The sequence below is a fragment of the Furipterus horrens genome, unplaced genomic scaffold (genome assembly GCF_987537825.1).
Source record: "Furipterus horrens unplaced genomic scaffold, mFurHor1.1.pri manual_scaffold_1, whole genome shotgun sequence".
Taxonomy (NCBI): domain Eukaryota; kingdom Metazoa; phylum Chordata; class Mammalia; order Chiroptera; family Furipteridae; genus Furipterus; species Furipterus horrens.
The window spans coordinates 121,345,375-121,371,048 of NW_028327171.1; the positions used below are offsets into that span (position 1 = coordinate 121,345,375).

General features: G+C 45.3%; 1 protein-coding gene across 6 annotated transcripts in view; it reads right to left on the reverse strand.

The window, feature by feature from the left end:
- Nucleotides 1-25,674, reverse strand: part of RALB (RAS like proto-oncogene B) — a 96,430-nt gene that overhangs the window by 48,311 nt on the left and 22,445 nt on the right. The window contains exons 1-2 of one of the 6 annotated variants that reach the window (XM_090279301.1): nt 18,003-18,198; nt 12,345-12,452 (exon numbers count right to left, since the gene is read on the reverse strand). The exons of 2 other annotated variants lie outside the window; for them this stretch is intronic. The gene's annotated coding sequence lies outside the window, so the exon portion shown is untranslated. Of the gene's footprint in view, nt 1-12,344; nt 12,453-17,369; nt 17,441-18,002; nt 18,199-25,674 lie in introns of those variants that run through there. 3 more of the 6 variants (XM_090279306.1, XM_090279298.1, XM_090279307.1) reach the window with 3 other exon arrangements.

Genomic DNA, 25,674 nt, shown 5'->3' on the forward strand with positions numbered 1-25,674 from the left:
CCAGGACACCATAAGCACCTTTGTGCCTCAGGGGGACTGCAAGCAATCAAGACGGTATCTGAGCCATTGTACTCCAGGGTGAGACAACCACTGCCCAGGGCACAGATAACAACCATGCTGAGGGCCCAAAGACCACCACCCAGGACACAAATGAAAGAATGTTGCAGCTTTTATCTGATTAAATTTTTCCCTGAACTCCAAACCCCCTACCTACACTTTTCTTCTCCTTATAAAAAGGGCCCATTTATAATGAATGGAATTTAAGGTGGTCTGTTGGGGTACAAACCCTCCATCTTCTCAGTTCGCCAATCATTTGAATAAAGTGCCCATAAAGATTCAATTTGTAATTCTTTACTGTGTTGGTGAGAAGAACCAAGTTTCTGGGAGTTTCTCCTGTAACAGTAACTCTCTGATTTCTTGACACTTGCGGGCACTGACCTCCATCCCTTTCTGTGCTCCAGCTCCTTCTGAGCCCAACTTCCCTCCTTCACCAGCTTTAACCCCACAGTCTGACATTATAAAAGCCCTCCTGCAAATACAGTCACCTCTCTTGCTCCTTTCACCACATGCCTGGCAAGCAACTGCTGCTGTAGAGGGAAAGAAAATCATGCAAACAGCTTTATGAAACTTCACATTAAATGCATTTATGATCACAAACCAGAAATGGGCATCCACTCAGCACTTCTGAGAAATCTTACTGTGATGCTACCCTATGTGCACTCTCCAGAAATTGTTACATAGGGGTCAGACCAAATTACTGGAGAAGGCAGGAGAAAATCCCAAAGTGGAATTGAAGATTAAAGCAGCCTGCCCTCCCAGTGAAGGGACCGGCCTGCTGGAGGAGGGCGATTGCCTGAGCCAGCCAGACTGCCCGTGACTCAGCAGAAGGGAGCTTGTACAGAGCATGCCGTGACTGGAGACTTACTAAACACTGCGGCCAAAAAAAGAGGCAAAGATAAACATGACCAACATTGGCCCTCATTGGTTGAAAAGCTGGATTCTCCCACTAACTTCCAGAGCACATGGGCTTCTGGGAGAGGACTTTTAAACAGAAGGCAGACAGAAGCTTGCTGTCTTGGTCTCTACTACTGGAGCTTCAGGCCAGTTGGGACCTAGGAAAGGTCATCTATGTGACCAGTTAGTGAGACCAGTGGGTGAGAGACAAGATTCTGAGGCTAGTCTTAATTGGTCATATAATTCATGACAGTCTTTCCAGGAAAGGAATAAAAGTTACTCTCCTAAAAGAAGGCAAGGAAGAACCTTAAAACATGTTAAAAACCTCAAGGACTTAAAAAATATAAATATTGCAGGCAAAGCCTAATGGCAGTTACATGACTTGACTTCTATACCCTGAAGGGCTAACTAAAATTCCTGGTGAAAATACCAACAAAACAAATTTAAAGAACCTATATAATCAATTATTCCTCATTATATTAATATAAGTAAAAGGATAAAAATTAAAAATACACTTAACACAGTCCCTTTAATGACAATAAGGATAATCTTTTTTTAAAAACCCTGTTTCAAAAAAAATCACAATACTCAATAATGGACATTGGACTCTAATGCAACCGTCTTCAAAAGTTTGTTTTCACTTAAAAATTAAACTGGGTTTATGATATCACCAGAAATATTCAATTTATGAACAAAAAAATTGTCAAAATCGTCATTATCTGATGTTATTCCAACAAAGGCCTTACAACTAGATGTCTTCTCAAAAGACCATGTCTCAAACTCAGAGACTGGTTTATAATTTATTAAATAAATTAACTTATATGCTCTCCCTTCTGTTTTCATAAAATATATACCTACAATTTCATTTACCTAAATAATTGTTTACACAATATAAACCTCACTGAGAAAGCCCATCTCCATTACTGCCTCCTGAGACTCAACAGTTTGACTAGATTAAATGACTAAATTAATAAAATAGGGGATGGTCTGCTGGCTCCACTTAAAAACTGGTTTCCTTTCCTGCCCTAAGAATTTAGACAAAAAAGGGCCCAGATATGTGAAAGGGGGAAATCCTAGAATATTCCCCTCAGCTTACATTAAATATAATAGACAAAAAATCTTTAAATAAATATGATATGCCTTGAACACCTTCCTCCAAAAGTCACTTTAATATAAAACATTATAAACTTGGTCACATCAGAGAAGGAAAACTCTGACTCCAAAAAACCTCCGCTGCCTTGCGGCATACCTCTTCAGGGGAAAGGCTAAGGGAGTAAACCCCGACAGAAAATCCGGAGCCGGAGTCCCTAAGGCGGTTTGACGTTGTAGTCAACACCGGCAACTCCTGCGGCGCACCTGAAACCAAGCTGTATTGACTCCGTCTTTCCCTTGGACCCTTCAGCTGCGAAGAGAGGGGGGGTCTGCTGCATGGGCAACAGCAGACCCTCCATATCACCCTGCCCAGGCTCTGTAGCTTCAGCTTCACTGGAGAGGACACTCCAGCGTCATCGCAAGATGTCGATTCAACACGGGAGGAGACAGATACCGTGTCACTCCCGAGTCGGACTGCACGACCATTCTCGGCGGTGCAGATAGACTCTTGAGAAGCTACACCATCGTCTCTCGAGACGGACGGCTGCCGATGACGATAAACTTGGTCCCTACCTTTGTCATTTAATCATTATGGTTCTAATTGTGCCAAATTCATCACCTCCAAAATACAGGTATTCCCCATATAACACGGTACTTCTATAATACGGTTTTGCTCTAACACGGTTAGAGCATTGGGGAAACCCCACCCCATCCCGTATAACACAATACTTCTATAACACAGTTTCGCTCTAACACAGTTATAGAATTGGGGAAAACTCACATATAACACAAAATTAGGGAAATCCCATACAATATTGAACATCATAAAAGCTTTTAAGAGCAAAAGATAACTCATTTAAAATTTTTCACTTGAGCATGTACGTCATATCAGTTTATTTAAAAAGCATACAGTAGTCCCTCTCTATATCGCGGTTCACTTATCACGGCCTCACTGTATCGCGGAATTTTTAAAAATATTATATTTAATTATTTAAAATATTATATTTAATTATTTATCGCAGATTTTTCACTCTCTTGCAGGATTTTGCGGTACTATATACGTATGTTGTTAAAGTTACGTAGGTTTAAGAGTGTAGAATATGTTTAAGAACATAAGTAGTGTTTATAAAAGTGTGGACTTCCGGCCAAGATGGAGGCTTAGACGGACACGCTAGGTCTCCCTCTACAACTATAGAGGAATACAACTACTTCAAAACAAAGGATAACTAGAAATTCCAGAAAATAAAACTACACGGAAGTCCAACATATGAAGTTATAAACCAGCGGTGCCATTTGGGCAGGTAAGAGTTAAAGTGGGCAGCGCTGTTTGCGGTCGCACCTGGAGCGGCGGGGCGGCGAGGAATCCCGGATCCGTCAAGCCCCTGGCGTGCGCGACTCCGGAGCTGGGGAGAGCGGCCGCCGCATCGCCTTGAACAGTGAGGCCCAGGGGGGGCGGGAGGACGGATCCCGGTCTCCTAGCTGAATAACTGTGTGAATCCATCTTGGACCCCCGCCCCCAAAGAAAGCACCACAGGGCTGCGAAATAGGTCGCAGACAGGCGCCAGTCGCTGAATTGTGACGCGTACACAGGCACTGCCCCCGACAGCCGGCCCAAGAAAACAAAACGCATCTGTCAAAATGAGGCAGCCAACTTTAGAAATACCGGTAACACAACTCACCAGGCAGCAGATAGAGAACCTGACAGATGAACAGATAAGAAACCTGTCAGAGGCTCAGTTCTGGGCCATTGTTATCAGGTGGCTTACAGAATTCACAAAAGAGCAGGAAAAAGATATGAAAGAAGCGAAAAACTTTCATAACGAAAGGAACAAAACCGCATACGAGACAGAAGGAAAGGAAATAAAATCCAGAGTTCATTTCAACAAACTGGAATTTGGAGAAGGAACAAGCAGTCAACCAATGCAGCGAGAGGAAATGGGAAGCAACAATGAGAGGATCAGAAACCTCTGGGACAGCTATAAAAGGCCCAACATAAGAATCATTGGTTTGCCAGAGAATGAGGAAGATGAACTAGAACTTGAAAAATTGAGTGAAAATATAATAAAGGAGAACTTCCCAGACTTGGGGAAGGGAATAGACCTGCAGGTCCAGGAAGCAAGGAGAGTTCCCAAGAGACTGGACCCAGGGAGAACCACTCCAAGACACATTATAATCAAAATGTCAAAAATTAAAGATAAAGAGAGAATCTTAAAAGCAGCAAGAGAGAAGAAAAGAATTATGTACAAAGGGGTCCCAATTAGACTATCAGCTGACTTCTCAATGGAAACCCTACAGGCAAGAAGAGACTGGCAAGAAATATTCAAAGTAATGAAAATCCAAAACCTACAACCACGAATACTCTATCCAGCGAAATTGTCATTCAGAATAGAAGGACAGAGAAAGTGTTTCCAGGACAAAATAAAACTGAAAGAGTTCATTAGATCCAAACCACTGTTATATGAGATGTTAAAGGGACTGGTTTAAAAAAAAAACAGAAGCTAGGGAGATGAAACAAAGGCAAACTAAATAGGCAACGAGAGTGGAAGAGGAACTGTGGGTACGGGAAGCATATTGGGGGGAGGTCAACAGGGAGGGGGAATCGGGAAAGGGAGGGAGATGATATAGGAATTGGGGATCAAGGTAGGAGGGAATGGAATAGACGGAGAGAGGTTGGGAGGAACTGTATGCACAACTAATGGACATAATCTAAAAGGGGGGGACAACTGGAGGGAGGGGGGCCACCGGGTGGAGGGGAGCAGAGGGAAGGGAAATTGGCACAAATGTAATATTTTAATCAATAAAACACATTAAATCTGAAAAAAAAAAAAAATAAAAGTGTGGAAAAGGTTAATAAGGGGCTGGGAATGGTTTATAAGTGTGTGGGAAGGGCTTATAAAGCCTTAAAATATATATAAATACTAAAATAAATATAAGGTTCCTACTTCGCGGATTTTTACCTATCGCAGGGGGGTCTAGAACATAATACCCGCGATAAGTAAGGGAATACTATAAAGGCCTAGACTTAGCCAAACAGTTAGACTCATATTTCTTAAATGAAGATCCTTGCATTGAAAGGAGCACAAAATTTAAGAGAACTTCAGAAGTGCTTAGCACTGTATAACAAAATTTATAAAGATCTCTCAGCTAAAAGCAAGCAATCTAAAATAACAGATTATTTGCAAAAAGTAGAGCACAGAAATCAAGATAATGCTAAAGAAAGTTCAGAGGATGAGGATATCCTGTCAAAAAGAAAACACATTCGATTAATGGAGCTTAGTAGTGATGACGAAGAAAACATTACTTAATTCATATTAATATGTAATACTTTTGATGAAAATTGCTTTAATAAAGATATTTCTCTTCATAAAAACATAATAGTATGTTTTTTTAATTTTTAGAAGCTAGACCCCTTTTCGTACTAGTTCTTTGTTTTGAATAACACGGATTCACATAACATGGCATTCGTTAGGGACCTAACAACCGTGTTATGTGGGGGTTACCTGTACAACAAAAATGCCAACTTATCCAACGATGCCATCCTTTGGGCATTCACACACCACTTTCCAGGGACAGCCAGCAGACCTGACCTCTACGAAATCCTTCCCCTCGCATAAAGGCCACCCTCCATTCTAAAACCCCTTTTTATTAAAGATCTCTGGACTTAAAAACTAAATTAACACTATGCCCATTTGGAACAAAAAACAATTCCAAAATCCAAGACCTTCACCCATTATATTTATAAGATTACCAAATCCAGAAAATGCTAAAATAAAGAATTGTAACAGAAGAGTTGGAACAAATTGCTGGAGAAGGCAAAGGGGACAGGAATAAAACCCCAAGAAGGTGGAATTAAAGATTAATGGCTTGCCCTCCCTGAGGGGCCCCCAGAGGAGGGAGATTGCCTGAGACAGCCAGGCAGCTCGTGACTCAGCAAAGAAGAGCTTATATAAACATGTGCCATTCAAGACTTTGGCCCCCTGCTAAATGTGTCAGCCAAAAAAGGGGCAAAGACAAATATGTCCGACGCTGGCCCTTGTTAATTAAAAAGCTGAACATTCCCGCTGACTTCCAGAGCACATGGGATTCTGCGAGAAAACTTTTAAACAAAAAGACAGGCAAAAACTCTTGGTCTCTTGGTCTTTTGGCTTGATTCTTGCTTTGCCCCACACAGACGAAAGGAGCAGACACTGGAACTGCTCAGGGCTTAAGCCCTGCACATTTGAAAGCCAGCTCCTGAAGACAAGGTCCCACACAGATACGTGCCTCCCCGGGCTCCAGCCCTTGGGACACTACAACCCAATACAACTCGGTGTTACAGAGTGGGGGGGGTCCCCCAAAATCCCCAGAGCCTGAGGGTTGGGGGATGGGAAGAAGGGAACAGCTTTTAAGATGCCTTTGCGTAACTATGGCTCGTAGCTAGTGTCTTAGTTGTGCAAATGGCTTTGCTTCTTCCAAGGCCCAAGGAGATGGGAGGGGTTTTGACTATGAAATAGTGAGGAAAGAGCATATAGAGCCTGTGCAAGGTTCTGTGAATGGTCAGAACCAGTTACCATGCCCACTGCGTCACAGGCTTGTAGTCGGGGATTTAAAAATAGGCAGCAGGCATTTTGGCAAGGAGAACACCATACAGCTTTGAAAGGGAAAGGGAAGCTCCATGTGGTTTACAAGGAGGCCAGGAACTCCACATGGTTCTGCATTAAGAGCTGGAGAGCACCACAACACAGGCAAAACCTCCCCAATCAGGATCGAATGATTGGGAGCTGCTGGTAAAGCAGAACTGTGTCTAGGAAGTAGGAAGACTGTATCTCTGACTTTTCTAAAACCAGCCTGGTTTGGTAGGGGGAGGCAGAACTGTGTGTCTGTGGGTGTTTTAAGGAACATAAGACTTAACGGCAGAAATCCACAAATAATCTAAATCTGTATAACCCTTAAATAAACAATTCTTTTTCTTTTCACCAAACTCTGATATTGAGAGTTATAATTCTGGCGGTGGGCAATCAGGCCCCTCATGTTACAGAGTGGGGGTCTCCAAAAATCCCCAGAGCCTGCAGGTTGGGGGATGGGGAAAAGGGAACAGCTTTTAAGATGCCTTTGCATGACTATGGCTAGCAGCTAGTGTTTTCATTAAGCAAAAGCTTTGGTTGTTCCAAGGCCCCAAGGAGATGAGAAGGAATTTGACTATGAAATAATGAGGAAAGAGCACACAGAGCCTGCACAAGGTACTGTGAATGGTCAGAACTGGTTACCACACCCACTGCATCACAGGACACAGTCAGGGATTTTAAAATAAGGTGGCAACCATTTTAGAGAAGGAGAGAACTCCATGCAGCTTGGACTGTTATATGGAGGCTGCTGACATGTACCCCAGATCCTGAAGAAGACAGCTGACAGATAAAGGGATGGGGAACTTCTGGGCATGGTTTTGGCTTCTAGCCTTTTGGGGACAAGGGAAGTGCTGGGTCCCGTGGGAGAACAGGGCTCTGAGCTGAAGTGCTCACTGCCCTCCCCAGGTTGGAATATTATAAATAAAAACCTGTTTTCCTTAACACTAGTTGTTGGGTTTTATACCAAGGCGCCACGTGAAAGAACCCCCTTTCACTCTGTAACACTCGTAACTGAAAAGCTCATGGGTTCTGTTACAACAGCACATGGATCCTGGACTACTTTCACTTTCTCACCCCAAGAACAACACAAGAAGACATGAGCTGGGAAATTCCTCACAAATGAAATTCTCCTACACAACTGTCTGGAATAATGTGAAACACACTCCAGACCCATCCCCCCAAAAGGCAATGACAAAAAAAAAAAAAAAAGCCTAAAACTATAGACAGACCCATTTAAATAACAACCTTAAACCACAAATAATAATGAAAAACTTCTGGACATGGATTTGGACTTCAATCTCCCTGTAGATGGCTGGTTTTCTGTGCTTACAGAAAAGATCGACTCAGTTGGCTTGAAGGAAAAATGCTCCCAGCCCCCTCAAATTGGGAACCTTATTAATAAAAACCTATTTCCTTCCCTACAAATCTTCATATTATACATCTACATGACAACAAGAAGCTGGACCCCATACTGCCCAATTACAAAATGACCTTACATGATTTTCCCAAACAGACGCCTTTAAGCACAAACTCCTTCATTTGCTCCTCCACCAAATCTACAAACCTCCCAGCATCCCAGCCCATTTCTTCCTTGTCTCTGGCTACATGGAGAACATGCTCCTGCTCTCAGCAATAGCCAGGACCTCCACACAGGCACTGGACTCCATGCACCCACCACCACAAGCCCAACGACGTTGTTCCAATCATCACTCTCTTTTCCTACATCATTAGTCAGTCTTTACATCTCTGCAGGACCCTGGCTGGTTTGGCTCAATGGATTGAGCGTCGGCCTGCGAGCTAAGTGTCGCTGGTTCGATCTTCCAGTCAGGGCACATCAGAGAAGGAAAACTCTGACTCCAAAAAACCTCCGCTGCCTTGCGGCATACCTCTTCAGGGGAAAGGCTAAGGGAGTAAACCCCGACAGAAAATCCGGAGCCGGAGTCCCTAAGGCGGTTTGACGTTGTAGTCAACACCGGCAACTCCTGCGGCGCACCTGAAGCCAAGCTGTATTGACTCCGTCTTTCCCTTGGACCCTTCAGCTGCGAAGAGAGGGGGGGTCTGCTGCATGGGCAACAGCAGACCCTCCATATCACCCTGCCCAGGCTCTGTAGCTTCAGCTTCAGCTTCACTGGAGAGGACACTCCAGCGTCATCGCAAGATGTCGATTCAACACGGGAGGAGACAGATACCGTGTCACTCCCGAGCCATTCTCGGCGGTGCAGATAGACTGTTAAGAAGCTACACCATCGTCTCTCGAGACGGACGGCTGCCGACGACTACATCTCTGCAGGATCATCCCCCAGCAGCGTACAGACTCCTATTTAATTCTCATCCTAAACACACTCACTTTTCTGATCCTCACATGTCCCTCTAGCAGGTGACTCAATTTCTCTATAGCCCTGGTTACCTATAACAACTCCTCTCAAACTTTAATGTATGATAGATACAAATTACTTGGGAATCTTGTTAAACTGCATATACTGATTCAGAGGGTCTGTGGTAGAGCCCAAGATCTGGCACTGCCAACCTACTCCAAGATGATGCTGCTGGCCCACAGGCCCCACTAGAGTAGCAATATTCTGTGTTTCCTTACTGCTTCACTGATGAAATTCCTCCTAATCTGACCTCCTCACCCAGCAGAACTTCATGGAAACTGGTTTTGTCAAAACATCAATAAACTCCAGGTTGCAAACTCCTATAAAAATGTTTCTTTCTCCTCTCCCATCCACTCCCCCTCCTCCTTTGAAAAATGAGCATGTAGCAAATGTGATCAAACTTTGCCTGGGAAGGGGAAGGCCCTTGGCAGGCCAATTCAAAGACCCCTCTGGGTATCTCTCTCCCAAGTCTGTCCCTACAGCCTCCACAGCACCACACTCTCCCACAGTGTTTATGGTTTCTCTAGCAGCTCTTTATCTGTATCATCTGCTAAGTCTTCTTCCTTTACCTGGCTTCCAAATATCAGGACTCTTCAGTGTTCAGTTGTACACCCCTCACTACAGTCTCACTCAGTGATCATATCCGTACCAACAACTTTATATGCAGCTCCCAAACTTTTCAAGTGCAGCCCAGATCACTCTCCTGACCACCCTACTCATATCCCTCTGCCTAACTGCCACTTCTCCCCACATGGATATCTGGCAAGAATCTCACACTCACCATTCCCAAAACAACTCCTGATTTTTCCCTCCCCACACACCACCCCTTAAAATCTACACCTCTGCTAATAGTTACTAGAGTAGTCAGTCATATAAAAGGCATTAGTAAAAATCAAAAACCTGGGAATCATCATTGATTTTCTTTGCCTCTCCCCCAACTCAATTCATGACCAACATGACCAATTCTGAGGCAGGATAGTAAGAAGCTAGGAAAATTCCTCAGCAAGTGGAATAGGGAACCTGAGACATAGTTAAATGACTGAGCAACTTACAGCCAGATCATAAACCACAAAATCTTATCTTCCCTAACCAAGGATACTTAGGAGCAAGTGGTTTACACATTCTAGACCAGCAGAGCCAGACCCACCTCAGTCCCAGTCCCAGTCCCTCTTTGTCCCTCTTTAGTGACATTCTCTGTAGGTGAAAATGACCAGAGAATGTCCCTGATACACTCATTTTGATATATCAGCATACTGAAGAACACACCTGGAAAGCTGATAAACATTCATTGAAATCCTCCCTTGAGGCTTCCCATAAAATTCCCACCTTTACAGGGAGAGCAATGGGGGAATGATGGGACAACTGTAATAGAATAAAAAAATGGGGGTGGGGGGAATTCCCACCTTAAGACAAGGGACCCAGAGCATGCCCACACTTTACCCCCTTCTTTCCTCAACTGTGTATCTTTGCTTTCTTTCTCCTAAACTCTAAGGGTCCCCGCAGGACTTGAAACCAGGGGAGCAGCTGGCAGCAGCAGCTTCTCCTGGGCTAACCACCCGAATCTGTCTCCAAGGCCCTCCTTTTGCCTCTGTAACTTCTTTCCTGAGTTCACACTTCTGCCTTTGCAACTTTCTTTCTAAAGGGCCAAGGCAGCTCCACCAAGGCTCACTCCTGTGGCCGTGCTCTTGCCTCTCCTATCTTAAGCCCTTCCCTTTGTTTCACTTCCCTCAGCTTTAATAAACATCCTCTCAAAATCACCTGGACTCATGTCATAAACCCTTTCCTGCACAAAACCAAGAACCCATTCATTCCAGACAGTGTTGGGGCAGACCCAGCTTGGTCTCAGTCCCTTTCCTGTGACAATTCTACTGATTCCATCTCCAAAATTTAAAATCCATCCACTTCTTCCATCTCCTCGAACACACCCTAGTCCCTGCCACCAACCACTTAACAGCCACAAGTTCCTGACTTCTCAGTGCTACTTTAGCTTCACTTCAATCTGTTCTCTACATAGCCCGTACTGTGAATTTTCTAAAAATGCAAATAAAAGTGTGCTTAAAGCTCTTCAATGGCTCACCATGAGTAAAATCCAAACCCTCTGTTCACCATGGCCTACAAGACCTTACATCGAACAGTCCCTAGCCATCTTTGTCTTCTTCCAGTTCCCTGAGTGGGCCACATACCCCAATCCCTTTCACATGCTCTACTGTTTCATAGTATTGCCTTTATGAAGACCTGATGCAAGATGCAATCAAGAAACTGAAGATTCTTGTGCCTGCCTACAGCAGAAAGAAAAAGGCAGAGTCTGGTATGAGATGAAATCAAAGGAAAGTAAAGGCCAGGTCAATTACGGCCCAGTAAGCCCAGTAGTTTAGAGATTTTAGACTTTTTCCTGAGAGCAATGGAACGCCAGTGAAGTGTTTCAAGCACATAAGTAACATAATTAGACTTGCATGTTGAAAAGATCACTCTAACTATAGTGTGGAAAAATTGAGAGGTCCCAAACAGATGCAGGAGATACAACAGGCCAGACCAGAGACAATGGTGGCTTAAAGGGATGACAACAGACATGAGGAACATAACTAGATTTTACAGCTACTTAGGAGGTTGCAGTACTCTGATTCGTAAGAAATATTTGGTCATCAGTCAAATGAACAAAATATATTTTTCATATGCATTTGATCTTGGATGATAGTCTCTGGATCACAGGTCCCCAAATCCTTGGAATTCCATGAGTGATAAGAACAATGGGAGCATCTTTCATTATAATAGTTGGTGTCTCCTCCCCAATTCCTGAAAATGCTTCAGAACCATAAGGTGAAAAGGGTGTCTTTAATTCATAACAAGCCCCTTTCCACCACAACTGGGTGTATGCTAATGAGGTGACTGTCGGAAAGCACCTAAGCAGGGGCCTGGGTGCCAGGGGAACCAACCTTGCACGGAGGGTTGGAAGTTTCAGTCCTGCCCCCTAATTTCTGGGAAGCTGAGAGGGGCTAGAGGTTGAATCAATCACCAACGGCCAATGTTTTCATCAGTCATAACTATGAAACCCAAAAGGAGGGTTTCAGAGTTTCCAGGATGGGAAACCAGAACTCTTGCAGGTGTCACCATACTGGGCTCCAAACTCAAGAAGCTTAGGACCTCACCCTATGTTGATCCATATCCTTTAACGTCCTTTGTCATAAATCGGTAATCTAGTAAGTAAACCAATTTCCCGAGTTCTGTAAGCAGCTATGGCAAATTAATTGAATCCAAGGAAGGAGTTGTGGGAACCTCTGATTTACAGCTAGTAATGGGTCATAAAGGTTTAGGTAACAACCTGAACTGGAGACTGGCATCTGAAATCCAAGGAGCAGGTCATGGAAGCTTTCAATCTGTAGCCAGTTGGTCAGAAGCGCAGGTAACAACCTGGGCTTATAACTGGTATCTGAAATGGAGAGCAATCTTATGAGACTGAGCCCTTTAACCTGTGAAGTCTGAAGCTGTCTCCGGATAGTGTCAAAATTGAGCTGAATTGTAGGACACCCAGCTGGTGACTGAGAATTGCTTGGTGGTGTGGGAACCACTCCCCACCGCCACACACACCACATTGGTATTGGGTATAAAACCTCTGTAGATGATCTTTGTTTGTTTGTTTTAATGGCAGAACTTAGGAACACATATAACTGGAGATCTTTTTTAAGGCTTAATATGTGAGAAGTACCACACTGGCTAAAATCATCTAATACTAGGATCATCTAATCCATAATAAATGACTGGCTACCAATCCTTTCCTATTTTCATTGGGAGGAGGGGGTGGAGGAGAAAGGAGGATGGGAAAGGAGGGTGAAAGAAAAGAAAGATACTAGCTCATAAATTAGGGCAGTGAATGGGGAAAGGGCCAAAAATCGAAGAAAGGAATTCAAATTGTGCTGACTTTTCCAGTATGCCTAATGGTGACTCCAACCCTCTTCAGCTGGGTCAGGATGAACAAAAATGATTCTCAGAAGGCTTCATTATCTGAAGTTACAGTTTAACATGATTTATGAACTCTCTTGTTATAAATATGCTGGATTCAAAGGATATTTGTTAGAGGAAAATATTAGAATGTTTAAAGATGGGAGGAAAATCAGAGGTCATTTAATCAGGCTTCAGGCTCAGGATTCCTAAACTGTTCTCTCCACCTAAAGACACTTCAGAAAGATTTTATTTAGAAGCTAAAAAAATAAAGCCCTTCTACCCAGGTGGATAATTAAAATGCATCCAGGTTTCAAAAGAGAAATGAAGAATTGCTGAGCAAAAAACATTATCCAAAGATTTAAAATAACTGGGGGTGGGGGGGTTGATTTAGGTTCGCCAAGATTTTTTCAGTTATTTTGCCAGTGAGTTTTGTTTTAAAAGTACACAGATGATTAATAACTAATTTTAAGCTGTTCATCAAGGAGATCATTTTGGCAATAATTTTTTATCAATTTGTTTTAGAATTAAAAAATCTCAGCTATTCCACTTGGTTTAGAGACCAGCAAGATTTAAATTTCTAATTTCCATATTTGGCTAATTAATTCTAGTATCTGACAATGAAGAACCAGAAGAAACTAAAACATTAAACAATTCTAGAAAAGTAAAAACTCTGGCTATATTTTAACCTCCCACAGTACATACTTTAGTAAGCATATGAAACAAAGGTTTTTCTCAATAATATCTGGTCTAAACCTTAAAAAAGAAATTGTGGGAGTTAGAAACCAAGAATGCCAATGATCCTCAAGCTCCCCATGTGTAGTCAGTCCCCTCCCTCCATATTGTACCAGGTTTGGTCTATGTGCCCGTAAAAGTGATTATATGTCACTTCCAAGATTAGATATGAAGATACTGCAGTTTCCATCTTATCATCCTTTCTTTCTTTCCCTCTCTCTCTCTCTCTGATCACTTGCTCTGGGGAAGAAGTTAACTGCCAATTTGTGGAGCCCTATAGAGAGGCCCACATGGTGAGGAACGGAGGCCTCTGGCCACGAGCCTTGTGAGTGAGCCATCTTGGAAGCAGATTCTCCAGCCCCACTCAAACCTTCAGATGGCTCCAACCTCAGGAGAGACCCTGAGCCAGAAAACACCCCGAAAAGCTTCTCCCAGATTCCTGAACTTCAGAAACTGTGAGATAATAAATGTCTGTTGTATTAAGCAGCTAAGTTTGGCATAATTTATTACACGGAGGAAGAAAATCCATTCAAAAGACAAACTTTAGAGGACCATACTACTTATATTTCTTTTAACTCATGCCATATACTAAGTAAAAGTACATAACTTGGACTATTTTAATTTGGATCAGACCTAATTTAGTAGTTTCTATGTCAATTCCCAATCTAGTGGACCTAAAAGATGCTATATATATGTTGCCCACAAAGCAATGACAAAAGCAATCATGACAATAACATATTTGCAATTATGAATTAATAGCACCTTTTTCTGCATTTAGACTTCAATTTCTAAACAGCAAAAGATCCCTAAAGATTCATCTACAACCATAGGAGAGAATACTTAGGAAATCTGTAAGCAGTTACTTTCTTTAAAAGTAACATAAACTTGAAATTGAGACCTGGTTGGCATTTTGTAGTTGACTATAATAACTACATACTTGAAACAGGTTAAGGCAATGTTTCTTAAACCTGGAGCAACAGAATTAGTATACTTAAGATCCCAGAAATGGGATCACTGTGAGGGGTAGCATTGAATATTGAGAAGAACTAGAGGGCAGTGTGTGAAGACCTAGGTTTTGATACTCAGCTTCCACACTCTCTTCATCTTTCTTTCCACTCTCACCCATCCAAAAGCTCATACATTCCTCTGGCCTACTGGCCCCTCTACTACTTAAATATCTAAGGATATGTACACATAAACACCCATACCTGTATTCCTAGGTATCAAAAGAACTGAGGAGCTAAAAGTAACTACTCAAGGTCAAATATTATCTCCAAGGCCAGATGTTTATCTGGTATTGCTTAGATCAGTGAGTCTGTAACACACAGACAGCTGATGCTCAATACACATTAGTTTCCCTCCTCCTCCATATCCACTACACCACCCTCCATGTGAGTTCCATTTTCTCTGGTACTCTGGCTCTCTGATTCAGACTTATCCTCAGCCACATGAATTCACTTAAAAAAAAAAAAAAATCCAGGTATCTTACATATGTAAGCACAGGGGCTGTTTGTTTAGAAGTACTTGGAGCCAATGAAAAGTGAGACTCTTGCACATATTGGGACAAATACACTGGAAATGTTAGAACAGTTCACCAACATATCTTCCAACACTATAGATATAGGTTGTTATACTGTCTCCAAATTTAGCTTTCAGAAAAGGTTTCCGATGATGTTTCCAAATTTGATGATAAGAAATGAGTAACCAAATACAAAGAAGTATTGTGGGATTGGGTTATGTGGCACAAAGGATTATTTTAACTCTGGTTTAAAAATTTCCAGTGTCAAATCATCTTCAGACCTGGCTGGTGTGGCTCAGTGGATTGAGTACTGGCCTGTGAACCAATGGGTCACCGGTTCCATTCCCAGTCAGAACATATGCCTGAGTTGGGGGCGCGCGAGAGGCAAACATACATTGATGTTTCTCTCCCTCTCTCCCTCTCTTTCTGTCTCTCTAAAAAAATATTTTAAAAAGACATTTATAATTTAAAAAAGAAAAATCTTCAGCCAAGGTAAGAACCTTAAATAAGAATTAAGGCAAGAATTTAAACCTCTTCCACTTCCTCCACCTTCTACCTAGACCTGTTTACATCCCATTTGAGGGTCTAATTCTTGTTTTCCAATCCTCATGTGTCTAGGTCCAATATTCCCAAAAGATATCTAATAAGTTATACTTTTTCCACACAAAATCCTGGGAAAGGTTCTACTCCTCAGGCATATGGAAATCTTGCTGCGATCTCGAATAAGAGTATCCACTTTTCCAATGAGAAATAAAGTAAGTGGAAAAGGACGGGAAGATCCAGTTGTGGTCAGAAATTAGTACACTAGCTGACTCAACTGAAACCATACACAGGAGATGTATATCCCTGGCCTTATTCCCACCCCCACTACCACAAAGAACACCTTAAAGGTTCCTTACTTCATTTAATCCTAACAAGTAGGATAACTATCAGCACATCTTTTAAATATATATATTATCATCTTTTTACATCTGTGGAACCTGGCTGGTTTGGCTCAGTGGATTGAGCGTCGGCCTGCGAGCTAAGTGTCGCTGGTTCGATCTTCCAGTCAGGGCACATCAGAGAAGGAAAACTCTGACTCCAAAACACCTCTGCTGCCTTGCGGCATACCTCTTCAGGGGAAAGGCTAAGGGAGTAAACCCCGACAGAAAATCCGGAGCCGGAGTCCCTAAGGCGGTTTGACGTTGTAGTCAACACCGGCAACTCCTGCGGCGCACCTGAAGCCAAGCTGTATTGACTCCGTCTTTCCCTTGGACCCTTCAGCTGCGAAGAGAGGGGGGGTCTGCTGCATGGGCAACAGCAGACCCTCCATATCACCCTGCCCAGGCTCTGTAGCTTCAGCTTCAGCTTCACTGGAGAGGACACTCCAGCGTCATCGCAAGATGTCGATTCAACACGGGAGGAGACAGATACCGTGTCACTCCCGAGTCGGACTGCACAACCATTCTCGGCGGTGCAGATAGACTCTTAAGAAGCTACACCATCGTCTCTCGAGACGGACGGCTGCCGACGACGACGACAGCTGTGGACTCTGCAGCACAGAGAGGCGAAAGCCATATTCAAGATCACACCACTAATAAAATTTGGGAACCGACATCAAACCTAGGGGTCTTCACACTCTGCCCTCCAGTTCTTCCCGATATTCAATGCTACCTCTCACAGTCATCCCATTTCTGGGATCCTCAACATTCTAATTCTATTGCTCCAGGTTTAAGAAACATTGCCTTAACCTGTTTCAAGCTTTGACATCCACAAATCTTGCTGCTCTGCTGAGAACATAGCTCATTTACATATCTAAAAGACAGGCCGTCCCTTCTAATAATCATTGCCCAATATTCATCCCCAAAACTTAACAAAAAGAAATGAGGTTAGGAAACTAGGACAAAGCAGAAAGTTCACTGTTCTACAACGGCTGAAATCAAGGTACAGATGACTCAAATGAACAATCAGCCAAGTCTCTCTTCCACTGGCAATTCTCAGTCCATCAAACACAAGAACTTCTCCGCAGAAGACTCGCCTGATAACAACATCAAAGTTACAACGTTCCAAGTATTCACCTGAAAGTACAGAAAGGACACTGCTCAAACAAGCAGCCTGGGCGCAGCTACCTCGGCCACTAGCAGTTCTGAGCCAACTACAAATAAAAGTATATACCTATTCGAGGGCAAGAGGAGAGGTGCTGAAGCCTGGTCCACTCGAACAGTTCAAGTCCACGGTGCTTCCTCCTATTAGGAGCCATATTCCGTGCCAGCCCCTATCAGAAAGAAACTGGGGGCGGGCAAAAACGAACTTTATGCTCATTTGCAAGACAGGACCAAAAGCAGACCGAACAGCTTTTGGAACATGGCCCTGTTCAGTACAAGTTCTTAAGGTACTTAAAAGTTTTTGCAACACTTGAGCTCTTACCCTGCCCACAGCGGCAACTAAGGGACAGAGGAAGTGGACCATCCTCGGGCTAGAGGCCTGAAAGGGCAGGAAGTAGAAGCAGAGGCCATTTGTGGGAAAAGGGAAGGAGCGGCGAAAAGGGAGAGGCTGAGGCACCGCCCCCATTTCCTCATCTCCAAACCGGTCTAGGAGGCCCGGGGTTTTCTCCAGGGGACCTCGCCGGGCCGCTGCTCCCGCGTCGCCCTCCGCCGGCCCGAGGGGCGACGTGTCCGACGGCCAGCCACAGCCCTGCATGGAGCGCACCGGGGCAGATGGCCACCCAGCGCTCCGCGGCGCACCACACTTCCCCAACCCACTCCCCACCCCTCCCCTAGGGAGTCCAGCAGGGCCGGACACTCTCACCTGGGACCCGTCCGGCGCTGCCTTGGCCGTCCGCAACCGGCAAACTGCTCTTAAACACTCCCCGCTCTCCCCTTCACCTCCTCCCGGGGCCAGACCCCAGCAGTCCCCAACCGATGTGTCATTGAGCAGCAGGGTACCGCTTCCCCACCCCTGAGCTCGCCCTCCGCGTCGCCTAGGCAACCCCGCTTCTCTAGAGCGTGCCCTCCCTTCCGCTTCCACCCACTGGAGGCCACGCCCACTAAGCATCTATTAGCCAATCTGAAGCGGAACTTAACAACCTTAGGAGTCTGGGGGTACTCTTCGCCAATGATAAGCCGCCTCCGGCGGGGGTGGGGCCGGCTCGGCACGCCGGCCCCGCCCCCCTTCATTTCCTCTGCTCTGCGGCCAGACGCGTTGCACGTGACCGTTGCAGCACTGGTGGAGCCGAACTAGTTTGGGGGTTGCGGGCGCTGACGGGCAGAGAGCGCTCCGGTGTGATTTTAGGTAAGGGCAAGGCCAAAGTAGTGGAAAGAAAAAGGGAAGGGCAGGTCTGAGGCAGAAAACCAAGGAAAATTAACGATGCGGCGCGCAGGTGTGGAAGGGTCTAGGCGGTGGTCGGAACGCTGGGGTCTTCTGAGGAGGGACCCCAGCCTGCCACCAAGACTCGCTTGGCCAGTGACGTCCCAGTGGAGTTACTTGACCAATTCCTAGCAATACTTTTCCCCAGACACAAAATCAAGAATCCTAACCTCAGCCATAGCCTTGAGACAGGAAGTGCGGTGGGAAAGCTCAAGGCCAACAGGTTTTTCTCACACAACCTACCCCTGTCATCGCCCTCCAAAGCCTGGAACTTGTAATTTTCTTTACAAACAGGGCTTCACCTCGGGTTGATTTTCCCAACTACTGCCCCTTCCTAGGGCTGAATCCTACCCCCACCGCCTCCGCGGGATTTGTGGCCCCACTGACCCCTACCCAAACCTCATAGCACAACACACTGTATCCACCTCTAATCTCTGAGGAAGGAAACTAGTCCTTGTTCAACTTGATATCCACAGCGGCTAGCACTATGTAATTCTTTCATTGTTAACAATTATACATTAGATACATCTGTATTACATGAGAGGCTTGGTGCCTTGGTTAGATGGTTATGTATAAGCAACTAATGGATCCAGGCCCTCCCATCAACAGCTGTCAAAAGGCACAGAAGCTTTACCTTAGTCTTAAGTAGCAGCCTTAACAAAATACATGTAACCAGAAGAATATCCTAGTGTTGGCCTACTATCTTAAGGATTCTATTTTTACCTTTCTCGTATACTTCTATTGCATGCTAATTAGAAACACTGCTAGGTACTGTAAGGGAGAAGGCATAGGAGGCCTCTCAAAAAGGAAGCCCTCTGGTTATTATACTAGAAAAGAAATCAGACCCAAACCTTTTCATATGGAGTAACAATTAAGTGCACAGGTTTAGAATCAGGAAACAGGTTCAAAGCAAGGCCCTATGTATAACTAGCAATCAATTAGGAAGTTACTTAACCTCTGTGACCCTCAGTTTCCCCAGCTGCCCAATAGGAAAAGCACCTCCACACGGTCAGTGTGAGGATTTAAATGAGATTACATGTAAAGCTCTTACTGCAGTGCTAGGAACTTGCTGAGTACTCAGCAAATGTTAGCTTAAATTGGGATTGCCACCAGAAACCATGATGTGCACTCTAGGGTGTTCTAACCAACTTTCCAAGGCCCACTGTATCTGGGAGTGTGCAGCACTATCATAGTGCACCCAACACCGTGTGCAGCCTGGTGGAAAGAGCCTGCTGTGGCAGTACCATTTTATCAAATCCAAGTTTAGACAGGAGAGCCTGAAAGTAAAATGAGTAGTTCAGGGAGCAGGAACAGGGCCATCAGCACTGGATAGGATTGAACCTCCCAGCTCCCTATTGTTGGGCAAGGCTATGTGACTAGGTCTAACCAATGACTTGTGAGTAGAAGTGACACATAAATCATTTTTGGACTGGAGCATTTATTTACCAATGCAAGACCCTCCAGAGCTCTTTTCTCTATGGTATGGCCACTGGGAATTTTGGGAGTGTGGTGGTTCCATCAGCCTGGGACCTACAATGAGCACTCACCAACACCTCAAACACCACCAGCTTTGGGAACAAACAGGAGGCCTGGATGGAGTGCTGGGTCAGGGGAAAAGAGGCCACACAAGAAGGAAAGGGAGGTGGGAGGCAGGTTATGCAGGTGAGGGCTTCAAGGTTATGATAAGATTGGAATTTATTCCAGGTGTGAAATTACTAAGGAGGTTGGAGCCAGGAGAGTGACATGCTCTGATTCAGGTTTTAAAAAGACCACTGTGGCTGCTTTGTGGAGAATGGGCTGTAAGGGGCAGATGTGGGAATGGAGATTAGGAAGCTATTCTGGGGTCCCAGCAAAGCAGGGTCCACAGGGCCAGAGGCTATAAGTGTAATAAGGCTCAGGAAGATCACAGGGTATTTGGGGAGGTTGCAGGGGGAGGGGAGCAAGAGGCCTGACAACTAGCCCAGGGGTGTCCTCCTTCCCAATCCTAGAGGAAGCAGAGGCATGGTTGGAAGTTGCCCCCCACCCAGAGGTGCTTTGACTACAGGGAGATTAGGGCTCAAAAGCCAGACAGGAATGGGGAAGGGTGTATAGAGGACAGCTGACCAATTTCCTAGAACAACAGCCAGCATTAGAGACTTCCTCCCATGAGCTGGCAGTATTATATAAATAGATGGTATTAGAAAGAATCTGACAAGGTCTGGCCTCCCATCCAGGCATTTGATACTCAGTGACCACCTTAATTAGAAAATAAAGGAAACTGCCAATCTATAGGTTGGGGTGAGGGAGCCCTCCTTTCCTACTGAAGATTACAAAAAAGATCTATAAACAGCAAAACTAGATGGAGTTCATCTTCAGCTCTGTGATCATCTTTCTATTCTGTTTCCCCAGCCCTCAGTGTCCAAGGTTCTCTTTTCACTTCCTGCTCTCATCCTGTTCTCAGTGGGGGTCTCACAGGCTCATTCACACACAGGAATAAAGGACTAATGGCAGCCCGGTGGGTACCCACTCCTTACCAGCCATTTGTATCATCCAGCTGATGAAAACCAAAAGTCCTAGACCAGGTGGAGTACTTAGGGGAGGACACATAAGCTTTAATCCACATTGCTAGGATGGAGCCATTTATCCCTCCTCATGAAAAGGTATCGAGAGCTTCTCTTTCCTCATTATCATCTTTCTGTGTTGTCTCTGCAGCCCCAGCCAGCCAGCAGGAACTAACCAGATATTCCTGGTAGTTCCTCTGCTGGAAAGTCATGTAACAGTAGAAAATTGTAATGGTAAAAAATTATAACCCACCCTGCCATTCTTTTGACATTGTTTCTGTCAATGCTGATTCTGGCTAATATGTAGCTTGTAGATAAAGAGCATGTTTATAAAAGAATCTTAGGAACTAGCTTCAAAAGGGACAGACTCCAACCTTCAGGCATCCCAGCTCCAGGAAATTTGTTGATCTTCAACCATGGAACCAGGATGATGTGAAGCTGGGATGACGTGAAGCAAGGATGATGCACACCAGACCTTCACTTGCCTTACCAGAATGGACTGTGCCCGTCTGCAGGTAAAGATCTTTCCAACCCCCTCCCTCGATCTCTTTGTTTTGTTCCCCTTGTTAGAAACAAGGACATAGTGACTCCCAAACCAGTAAAAAGTCATTAGTAACAAAGGGCAAATGTAATTAAAGGGTCTTAAGGGAAAATGTAATTAGAGGGTCTCTGAGAAGGGAGCTGACAGCACTGGCATATCTACAAACCACAGAAGGGGCATTTAGATAACTGTGTTAGATTGTAACTCCGGAGTAACCAGTAATGGAGAAACGGGGAAGGAGAGGGGAGGGGGAGCTAATTGCGTTAGGGCGGGGAAGCTAATCGCCCTCACTTTAGGGCAAGGAAGATAATCACTTTAGGGTGGAGAAGATAATCACTGTAGGGTGGCAATTTCAGGGTGGAAAAGATAATCACTTTAGGGTGGCAATTTCAGGGTGGGGAAGCTAAGACTATAAAACCAGTTTCCTTTGTCTACTTGGCGCTGCACATTCTCCTGGCTGTGAGGGTGCGCCCGGCTCTGCAGACTCGTGAATAAAGGCCTCATTTTACTGCTCAAGTCCTGTGTCCCAGTTTTTATTGTGAGCGTTTCTCACACCCTCACCCTCCTTATAAAGACCTCTGCCTCCACTGAGACATGGAGATGGGCTTTGAGATGCAAGTCCCCCATCTTCCCGGAGACAGGCTTCGAGACACGTGTCCCCCATCTTCTGGATTGCTGGCACAGGAAAATAAACCACTTTCCTCTACATCGGCACGTGCCTCTCAAATATTGGCTTTTGTAACAGGAGGCAGCCAGACCTGCATTCAATTACAGGCAAAGGCCCAAGTAATTAGCTAAAGGATGAGTTTTTGTCTTCCAAATAACTTAATCTCCTTGGGAAACACATTAGAAAAAAAAATGGTTTATTTCTATTCTAAGTCATTAAACTAGCTGGACTTATCTTTCTGACTTCATAGTTTACAAAGAAGTATCTCCCAGAAATGAAGTCAGCCCTGTCTTGTCATTGAGTAATATAAGACTTCATTATTGCTAATCCCCACTACCTGCTGGCTCATGTTCTCTCCCTTCTGTCTGCATGGAGACATGTGCGCCCCGTTTCCAAAAATCACCATAAACAGCCACACAGGTCTAGTGCTCTCCTCCAGGTAACCAGATAAAAGCCCCTGCAGGGTGACAGCTGCAAAGCACTGATTGTGAGATAAAATGAGATTCAGGTGGCTGGATTCTGTGCTGAGCTCTCTCCAATGTGCCTTGTCATGCAGGGTCATAAATCCCAGGAAGCAATTTCCTGTCCAGGTATTTGTTACAGACCCCGATGCAGGGCCTCCTCACCCAGCAGCATGATGAAGAGGTCGGATCCTGCCCTCTGCCCATGTGCCTTGCCCTCACCTCAGCCGGGTAGGAGAGGCCCAGAGCTCAGAAGGCCCCAGGGATGTGTTTAGGGCAGGTGAGGCTGTGGGGAGCCTCTCACTGAGATGGGGGTTCACCCTCTCCCCTCAGCAATTCAGGATGGTACCATGCCAGGTCCTGTGTCAAGCATCTTACAATGTCATTTCGGTCTCCTTCATTGCTGCACAATCTAAGAGGGAGGTGGGATTTCTAATTTCCAGATAAGACAGTCAGGTTGAGAGGCAGAGGAGGCTCCAAACAAGTGTGCCTAACAAAATCCACACTCTTTACCCCCAGTCTCTACTGCCTTCCCATCCACGGCTGAAAGGCTGTGTGACCTTGGACAAGTCACCTCCCCTCTTTGGTCCTCAGTTTTCTCTGTACAGGGATAGTTTTAAATCTACTACACTGTCAGGGAAGAGTGCCTCTGAGGTCCTAGCTCTAACCCTTCGAGAGGGAGGCCACACCTTTGCACAGCCCTGACTGTTGAGGCCTCTCAGGGCTCCTGGTCCCCAGCCTTCCCAATCCTATCCCCTCACAGCCTAGAAACCATCTCCAGGAATTTCCTGGGAGGAGCAGCTGGTGTCTAAAAGGGTGTGGCTAGAGATCTCTCCCCAGGTCACCTGACACTGAAACACTGGAGATGGGATCCCTTGGTTATCCAGAAATTGTTTCTGATGGTTGTTGTCAGCGGCTCATATTTAAATATGAATTCCTATAATCCCTCCCATACATCAAAGTGCCTGCTACAGTGTTCAGCCCACCGCAATACTTGTGGGTGGATGAGGGAGTGGTTGGAGGAAGTGAGATTAGGAAGCTCAGGGGTGAGGAAGTGCTATTTACAAACTGGGGATGCCCTGATGAGATAGGTGTGAGATGGTAGACATAGGAGAGGGTACTTGGCAGCCAGAGGGCTGTCTTGGTGGGGTCCCAGGAATGCAGGCAGGAGATAGGGAAGGCACATGCAGAGAACAGCATGTCAGATCTGGAACACAGACCCCGATATGTTGAGAGTGCCAGTCTCCCACTCCAGGCTCTGCACGGTGCCCCGAGCATGTCAGGCGCTTGCCTGTCTTACTCACACCTGATAATTACGGCCCCCACTGTCTATAGTGGGTAGACACCTCGTGTGTCTCAGCAGAGCTGTGACAGGCTGGGTGGGCCTGGGCTTTGAAGACCTGGAATACCCAGAGCATCCATCCTCCTGCCCCTCCTTCGGTGGACAAAGCCCCAAGACTACTATGGTCACCACATCAAAGGCAGATGCAATACTGGAGATATACCATGAAGTACTCATTATTGTCCTAAAATTCAAATTTAACTGGCACCTTGTATTTTTACTTGCAAAATCTGACAATTCTACTCAAGGCCAGGGATCTTCAGGTGGACAAATCTCAGTGGCTCACACCCATCAACACTGGCACAACCCCAGCTGCGGCTTGCCAAGGAGGGAGGCTGGAAAAGCAGGCCAGGGAACTGTCTCTGGGGCAGAGGGACTTTTCCCCAAGGCATGAAAGCATCGCCCTCAGCGAGGACAGCTGACACGCAAATGAGATTGTGTGTTGCTGCACTACCCCTCAGGGAGGAGGATGAAGGAAAGTGCCCCCCTTGCCCCATGTCCTCAGGTCCTCGCAGTCCTGCTCCTTCCTCCTCACTCCCTATAGCCCTTCTTCTAAGGAACGCCACCCTGTCTGGACCCATTCATTACCTCAGTGCATCCCCTCTTAGTGGCTGGGTGACCAGGGGGATCGGCCACAGCCTCCAGCCTTTCCAATCCACCTCCTTTTTTAAGAAGCCTTCTCTGTGACTCTGATCTGTGTGTGCATTTTCATCACCAGTTCTCACTGGCCCCTTCTCTTGTGGGTGTGAGGGCTCCCTGCTGAAACGCTAAGACCCCTGCAGACCGAGAGCCCAATGCTACAGCCTGACACAGAGGAACCAGCTCTCACCCATAAGATAAAGATGATTTAAATCCTAGCCCACCACATCCTAGCTGAGGGGGCCTTGTTCAACACAAGTCATGTCTCTGAGCCTCAGTTTCCTTGTCTGCAAGAAGAACTAGTTCACTATTCCATTGTATGTATAGACTACACTTTGTTTATCCATTCATCCATCACTGAACACTTGGGTGGCTTCTACATTTTAGCTACTGTGAGTTATGCTGCTCTGGACACAGGTGTGCAAATATCCATTTGAGATTCTGCTCTCAAATATTTGGGTGTAGACCCAGATATGGGGTTGCTAGATCACATGGCAGCTCTATATTCTGAGGAACCTCCATACTGTTTTCCACTGTGGCTGTACTATTTTATATTCCTGCCAAACATGCACAAGAATTCCAATTTCTCCACATCCTCACCCACACTTATTTTCCATTCTTCGATAGGAGCCATCGTAATGGCATGAGGTGGCCATCCCTATTTCTGGACCCTGCTCACACCAGGCAATCCATGGATGTTTGACCTGCGAACTGGATTTTGTCCTGAGCTTTCTCCTCTGGTCCTCAGGCTCCCTGGGAGGCAACGGGCTGCTTCTCTCCCTGTGAAGGACCTCAGGTCTTGTGATTCCCAGGGAACATTTACAACCCAGGCCACCTCAGTCCACCCTAACAGAGGGCAGGCACGGGGTGCAGGTTCTCACCATCAGCTAATATCGGCCCCTGTGGATTTCTCTGCTGGTTCAC